Genomic DNA, 7,396 nt, shown 5'->3' with positions numbered 1-7,396 from the left:
CCTTTAAAACATTTTGGGCCCTTGTCCGTACTCTTCTGGTATAGATGGTAGGGAGAGGTGCTCTGATGGTCCCTTTGGCAGTAAAAGTCAGGTGTCTGTAAAAAGAGAAAGAAAGTATATGTTACAATTGACCCTGTCCGTGAATATAACTAACTCAGCTTGTGTGACAAATAAAAGCAAACCCACAATAGCAGCCTAGACGTCAGGTGCAATAGTTAGAAGTAATGGAGATATGTATTACAGTTGTGCTCATAAGTTTATATAACCTTAGCATACACATAAATTTAAAAAGCATCTGATCTTAATGCCTTAATAAAAAAAAATGAGAAAATCCAACCTTTAAGGAACACTTATTTATTTACGATACATTATTCATTCACAAAGAAAATTGCTGTCATTAAAGGTTGGATTTTTCCTAATTTTTTTAATTAAGGCATTAAGATCAATTTCCAAAAGTATCATACCTATCAAAAAGTGATAGGTATGATACTTTCCATACCAAAATTTCCAAAAGTATCATACCTAATTGCAACACTGTCTGCAGAAGCTCTTTCCTTCTTGCTTCAACCACCTTTCTGATGCATGGATCCTCCCCCATCTGACGTGCAGTGCCAGCCTCTGGCTCCAGGCTGGGACTTGCTGGATGGCACCTAAAAAAAAATAAAACATCAATTGCTATACATTATGTTATTGTTGATTAAGATAAAAATCAAACATTAAAAAATAAGTTGGTAAGTCAATCAGGTGTTCAAACAAAAATGATAATTACCTTATGAAGGCATCCTTGCCACCATCACCATCAATGTTAATCATTGGTATCAGTTTATTTGTCAGGGTTTCGGTTTCTGTAAATAGAAAATAAGATTTAACTAAATTATGATTATGCTCAGTTTGGCATATATTCAACACATTATTTACATTACCACCAACATAATGGTAAACATGGCTAAACTTCAAAATTCAAGACTATTATTAAAAACGACAATAATGATGATTAGTTCCTATATTAATGCATTACATTGCACATTTGTCAAACAAATTAGAGTGTGCACAGTGACATAGCCCTCATTCAAAACACACAAACACTTACAGCATGTTGAGGGCAGCAGCCATGGCTTCCAGACATAGTCAAGTAGCATGTAGTAGTAGCAGGACATAACAGACAAAGTCATAACAACAGCCACATGAAAAAAGGGGATAAACTAAACACAGCAACAGACACAAATACATGCACACACATTATAATGTTATTTGCTATTCTACGTGTGTGTGTCTGTCTGTCTGTCTCTACCTGGTGAGTGAACTCTCATGGATTGAAACTTCTTTTTGTATGGAAGTGGCACACATTTGGAATATTCAGAATGCACTCGGTGTTCTCAGGGGAAGCAGTCCTCAGAACTCACTGCCTGCAAACAGAGAACAGAGGGAAATTAAGATTAATAAATTGCAAAATAAGCTTACACATAACGTGAAAAGACTATCACTGAAGCACTAATGCCCTCACATGCATCTTAAATAAACACATGCCTTGGCACAAGTCAGGTACAACCAAATAAGGGCTATGCAATGAAGAACATTTTGCCTAATGCTACCCATACATCAGAAACCTTTGATAAGATTTGGCTTTCAAGCTTTACTCAAAAGACTACAATCTTTCAATAATCTTACCCAAATCTGGTCAAGTCTTCTGGTGTAAGGATGGCTTAATATAACACTATCGTTACCCTTCTTCACAAACTAAAGATCCCTTCACTTGTCGGCATCATATTGAGGTACGTCAACCCCCTGTTCACGTTAGCCTGCATAGTCATTAGCAGCCACTATAAATGTAGCTTCTAGAAGTTATAGCTAGGTTAGCTAACCTACTCGTACCTGATAGCCTTGGCCATTTCATTCAAACTAAAACTTTACATCCATAACGAAATCTCAGACAGACTTATTGTTGAATATGATATTACTACCATTCCAGATATTCCACACAAAGGTAAAGTTAGTTATTGGAAAAGTTAACATTAACAGCTAGCAGCTAACGTTAGCGATGTTAGCTCATAAGCTAGCAAACGTTAGCTGATTCTAACATGACGGTTAACAAACGGTTTTGGTTAACATTAATGCTAAAACAGTATTTTCCTAATTAATTCCAGTTTTCAATTGGCATAAAAAAGTACTGTAGTTCTTACCTTGGATATGATGACGGGCAGAGTTTGTACAGCTTGCAGTCAGATGCATGACAGAAAAGTGACGGGTTGAAGTCACCACCAAGGAGTTCGTTGAAAAGTCAGTCAGGGGTGGGGATGGGTATGCTGTGTGGTGCATTTTTATCGAGAGGCAAAGCATAAGTAATCGTGGAAATTATTAGGCCTGCATATTTTAGTTACATTAAAATGACTACCAAACAGATTTTGTAGAAGTGTCAAAACATAGTAGCCAAGTGGGCTATTACTACTATTCTGATTATTAACATTATTGGTTCTCATATAGTTTGACGTCAATTTCATTTGAAGCCTTGTTCCTTAATTAAATCAACATTGGTTTATCAGCCACCCACGTTTTATAGACAAGTTACAACATGATTGATCCATTGTGTTGGCCCACAAGGAAGCTTGTAATGTTAAAATAGTATGAAATTATAGATGCTCAACTTTAACAAGTTTAATAAGCCTTTCTTATGTGTTATGGTTTGTAGCATATAGTATGTATTTATTTTCATTATAGGCTATTGATTGAATTGTTGTTTATTATTGCTATTCTTCTTAATGTAGGCCTACTTCAAATTGTTTAGGCTACTGTTAAATTTAACTTTGTATTGTTGTTATGTGGCAACTCCAGCTGAACCGAATTCGTTTTGGCAGACAGCATTGGGGACAAGGGGAAAGCAGATAATTTAAAATGTGGACTTTATTCCTCCAACAGATCTCATGCATATTATACATAAAAAGTAGGCTAGACCTACAGACTATAGCAACTATAAAATCTCAGATATCATTGAAATTGAACCATAACCAAAATAATTAGGTAAGTAGGCTAGCCTTGACCTGAAAAAGGTAGTCTTTATACTGTAAATAGTCTATTTTTGAATGTCCCGAAATTAGATAGAAATCAAACAGCAAATAGCCTATCAGTGATGTTTTATGGTACGTTTTGGCCGTAGGGCATGCGTGACTTAATTAGGCAGATCTTGGGCCTAGGCTATCTAATATGATAGCCTAAGCCTATCCAAGGGTGGAGACCTACCCAAAGATATCCAGAAATGGTGTGTGTGACTTGTGATTTGGGTATGCATACCCCTGATATCTCATTGGCATATCAGGAGTCAAAATAAATCAATATTTTCACTGATTCTTAAAAATATGATCAAAGATGCTCCTGATATGCTGCATGTCATAAAAAATATCCGGTCAGTATATCCCCTGATTCAGAGCCTTTTCACCCAGTGTGAGCTGACGCCTGAATTTGACCCAGCTACAGGACTCCTCAGAGTTGGTGGCCGACTCCGTCATAGCCAAGACCTCAAACCAGATGTTGTCCATCCCATTGTCCTTGATCCTAAGAATCATATCACCAACCTCCTCATCGCTGATATGGATTCAGCCCTGTGTCACCCTGGTCCACAAAGAGTGTTCGCCCAGCTCCGGCAGCGGAAGTACTGGATCTTACGTGGGCGGCAGGCAGTCAAAAAGGTCCAGAAGATGTGTGTAGACTGCCGCAAGTGGAAAAGCTCTACCTTAGTCCCCAGAATGGCTGATTTACCCGCCACAAGACTCCATAAGCCACCTTTCTGGTCAACCGGCATGGACTGTTTTGGTCCCTTCACCATCAAAGTGGGTAGGAGACATGAGAAGAGATGGGGGATCCTCTTTTAAGTGCCAGACCACCCGATTTGTCCATCTTGATCTCCTTTCGGGTATTGACACTGACCGCTTTCTCTTAGCCCTTCGGCAGTTCGTAGCCCGTAGAGGTCGTCCTTATGAGCTCATCTGTGACCAGGGTACGAATTTCCGAGGGGGTGAAAGGGAGCTTGGAGAAGCCTTCACTCAGCTTAGTCCTGCACTTCAAGAAAAGCTTGCGTTGCAGCAAATCAAATTCTCTTTCAATCCACCATATTCTCCCCACTTTGGTGGGACTTGGGAACGCGAGGTGAGGTCGGTCAAATCTGCCTTACGTGTCACCTTGGGGACTCAAGTCGTGACAGAGGAGGTGCTACACACGGTGCTCATAGAAGTTGAAGAGATACTGAATTCTAAACCTCTTGGCTATGTGTCATCCAATATCTCTGATGTGGACCCCATAACACCAAACATTCTTCTGATGGGGCGGTGAGACGCGTCACTTCCTCAAGTGATGTACGCGGCTTCCGAGCTCTTAACCCCCCGGAAGTGGAGACACAGTAAAATCCTTGCTGACCGGTTCTGGACCAGCTTTATTAATAACTACCTGCCAAGCCTTCAGAGCCGTCAGAAGTGGAGAGCAGACAGTCCTTCAATCTCCCCTGCTGTCGTCGTCATTGTGATTGACCCTCAGCTTCCTCGCGGCTCTTGGCCCATTGGAACAGTCACCAAATCCTGCCGAGTTCCGATGGCAGAGTCAGAGTTGTTGAAATAGCTATCAATGGGAAACATTTCATCCGTCCTGTCAGCCGTCTGGTAGTTCTTCCTGCTTTCCCCAATGACCAAACTGTATGACTAAAATTTCTTAGGACAAATATGTAATTATATTTGGGGGCGGCTGTTAGAAATCCCAGTACTTTCCCCCTGCCAAATTGAGACACGCCCCCTTGCATTCCACCTGCACTAAATTAGGTAATTAACCTGAGACTCCAGTGTTTCTCTCAGTAGCCTACAGTGGTAGATGGCTCTCAGTTTGCAGTGGTGGTATCCTCATCCAGCTCGAACACCAGCAATAACACTCAAAGAAAAACCAAAGCTGGAAAATAAATAAGAGTTAACTGGAAAACTGGATTCCCATGTTTTAATCGACACATCATTCTGGCAGCACCAATCCACACCAGCCAACACTCCTCAATACTTTACAGATAGCCACGCTTAATCAGATAAAATTATTAGTCAAAATGGAAGCTAAATATTACAATGAATATTTAGTTTAGTGTCTGCTGTGACTTGTGAGAAAGGGCCTGAACGCATCCCCTTGTAGACTGTCGTTACACACCTTGACAGCAGCTCCTGGCATGTGTGTAAACTGCCTGCATAACCTACACTTACATAAGGCTATGGCTATGCCATTATCACTAAGAAGCGTTCAAATCTGTAACCCACTGAGTCTGGATTAATGGCTGTATAATAATTGCTCTTGGCCTATAATAATTAAACTTGGGAAAGTGTCATTAATTGCTGTTTATTGCTGTTTATTAATTGTGCCCATAAATTAAGAAGGGTGCTCTTTCAGTCTGTCACATATTTCATTTACCAAAGGAAGGTTTGTGTCCCACAGATGGGGGTGGTGTGGGTGCACAATGTACATTAAGGTAGTGAACTTGAGCAGGGGCTTTGCGGGAAAATCCCTGTGTGGACTCTAAATCTGTGGCCATTACGACCATAACTCGTGCATATTTGAGAAAAGCTTCAGAGGCTGCAGCTAAAGCTTCAAGATGACAGTGGATCAGGAATGACAAGCCTAATGGACTAGTGTCTCTTGGACACAGGCCAGGAGCTGATCACTCCATGGTCGGGTTGCCTGGATATCCAACTGTGTTACTATATTCTATGTTCTATGTGTATAACTATGTTACAAAGTGTCACTCATAAGTCCCTGTTTTTTTTTTATTCAGTCACAGCAGCACAATGAATCAAGATGTGGATAATGAACTGACACAGTACTGAATCATGTGAAATGGTATTGAGAGGGTACAGAGGGTGTGAACATCACACACACACACACACACCTATATAGAAACAAACAGAAGGTAAACACAGAGGTGACACCTCAGCTCATCCTGCGACTAGCCCCAGTTTTGTGGTGTGCGTTTCCCCTGTCCCCTACCCAGGCTCACTAATCTCTGCACAAAGAGCCAACCGGGTTAGCTAAGCTCTCTGCTTACACTCGTACACACAAACATTCACACCTTCACACACACACACACACACACACACACGGCACTCTGTGCTGCACAGCAGACAGCTGCTACCAACAGGCTTTACCCTTTTTTTTTTTAGCAGGCAAGCCACTGCTCTGGAGAAGCAGCACTCTCCCCTGGGCCTGCAGTTTGTGGATTTAGAAGATACTGCACTCTTGTTTACACACACACACACACACATTCACAACACACACACACACAAACACAACAATTAATTAACATAGACATAGACACACGCACACAAACGCACAGCCATTCATTCACACACATACACACAAATATGAATAAACGTACACTCACAAATGCACAATACACATAAAACACATAAACTTGCATCTTGTGAGTAGTGGCTCGGAAGCATGCTGTCTATCCATGGCAATCACATGTGACTGCTGTGGCACAATCTGTTGCTGCTTGTATCACTCCCACATCAATGCAGGCACTGAGTACCAGCAGAGTGGTGTAGGTTGGTACGCTGGGGGAGCGAGGTGCTAACCACATGGCACCTGGAATACAGGTCACTGTGTTTTCACCACCATCACTCATAAACCTGTCAAGGCAGTCCAGGCAGTGACCCACAGGCATGGGGCCAGTGTGACAATGTGTGTGTATCTGTGTTTGTGTGTGTGTGTGTGTGTGAGAGAGAGAGAGAGAGAGAGAGAGAGAGAGAGAAAGAAACCTACAAACAAGAGAGAGAGAGAACGCGAACATTAGTATCCATTCAAGTGTGTGTGCATCTGCCTGTTTGTGTGTGCGTTTGACAGTAAGTAGGTGTGCTTATGTGTGTGTCCTAGTCAGTCACAGTGAAAGAACACACACATACTGCCAAGATGTGAAGACAGCACTTTGTGCCTTTTCAACAGTGAAATGATGGACTGTGCGCTTCTGCCGAAATGCACTTGATTCAACATTGCCTGGAAGGGGAAAAAAAACACCCTCTAATAATCACTGACAGGGACAAAACCGTTCTGTGCCAACACGTCATTTTTACACGGATGGCTTCCCTGAAGCCTTGATGGATTGGCCACCTTTGGGAATGAAAGAGAAAGGAGGGAGGGGGGGTGGAGAGGGAATGAAGGGGTGGGAGAATAGAAGCAGCAGGGGACTCTGATGTCAGGCCGATTTCCATAATCCCCACCAGCCCAACACGCTTCAGCCATCTCCTCATCTTTGAGCCCCCCGCAATGACCAGCCGTATCATGAAGGCCTGATGCACAGTGGCCTGTTTGGTATTTGTGTGACTGTGTGTGTGTGTGTGTGTGTGTGTGCGCGAGAGAGAGAGAGAGTATGAGTCAGTGTGTGAAA

At 42.0% G+C, this 7,396-nt stretch overlaps 1 long non-coding RNA gene across 1 annotated transcript; it reads right to left on the bottom strand.

Annotated features, from left to right (window-relative positions):
• On the bottom strand, positions 1 to 1,244 carry LOC125306430. Its single transcript, XR_007195562.1, has 4 exons — positions 1,091 to 1,244; positions 770 to 845; positions 523 to 650; positions 1 to 95 (listed from the first exon to the last, which is right to left on the bottom strand). It is a non-coding gene; the product is annotated as an uncharacterized LOC125306430 (long non-coding RNA).
• Between the last annotated feature and the right edge of the window lie 6,152 nt (positions 1,245 to 7,396).

This window comes from Alosa alosa, chromosome 13 (assembly GCF_017589495.1).
Source record: "Alosa alosa isolate M-15738 ecotype Scorff River chromosome 13, AALO_Geno_1.1, whole genome shotgun sequence".
NCBI classification, from domain to species: Eukaryota; Metazoa; Chordata; class Actinopteri; order Clupeiformes; family Clupeidae; genus Alosa; species Alosa alosa.
The sequence above is the reverse complement of the archived record's forward strand: the minus strand, read 5'-3'. Positions and strand labels throughout refer to the sequence as shown.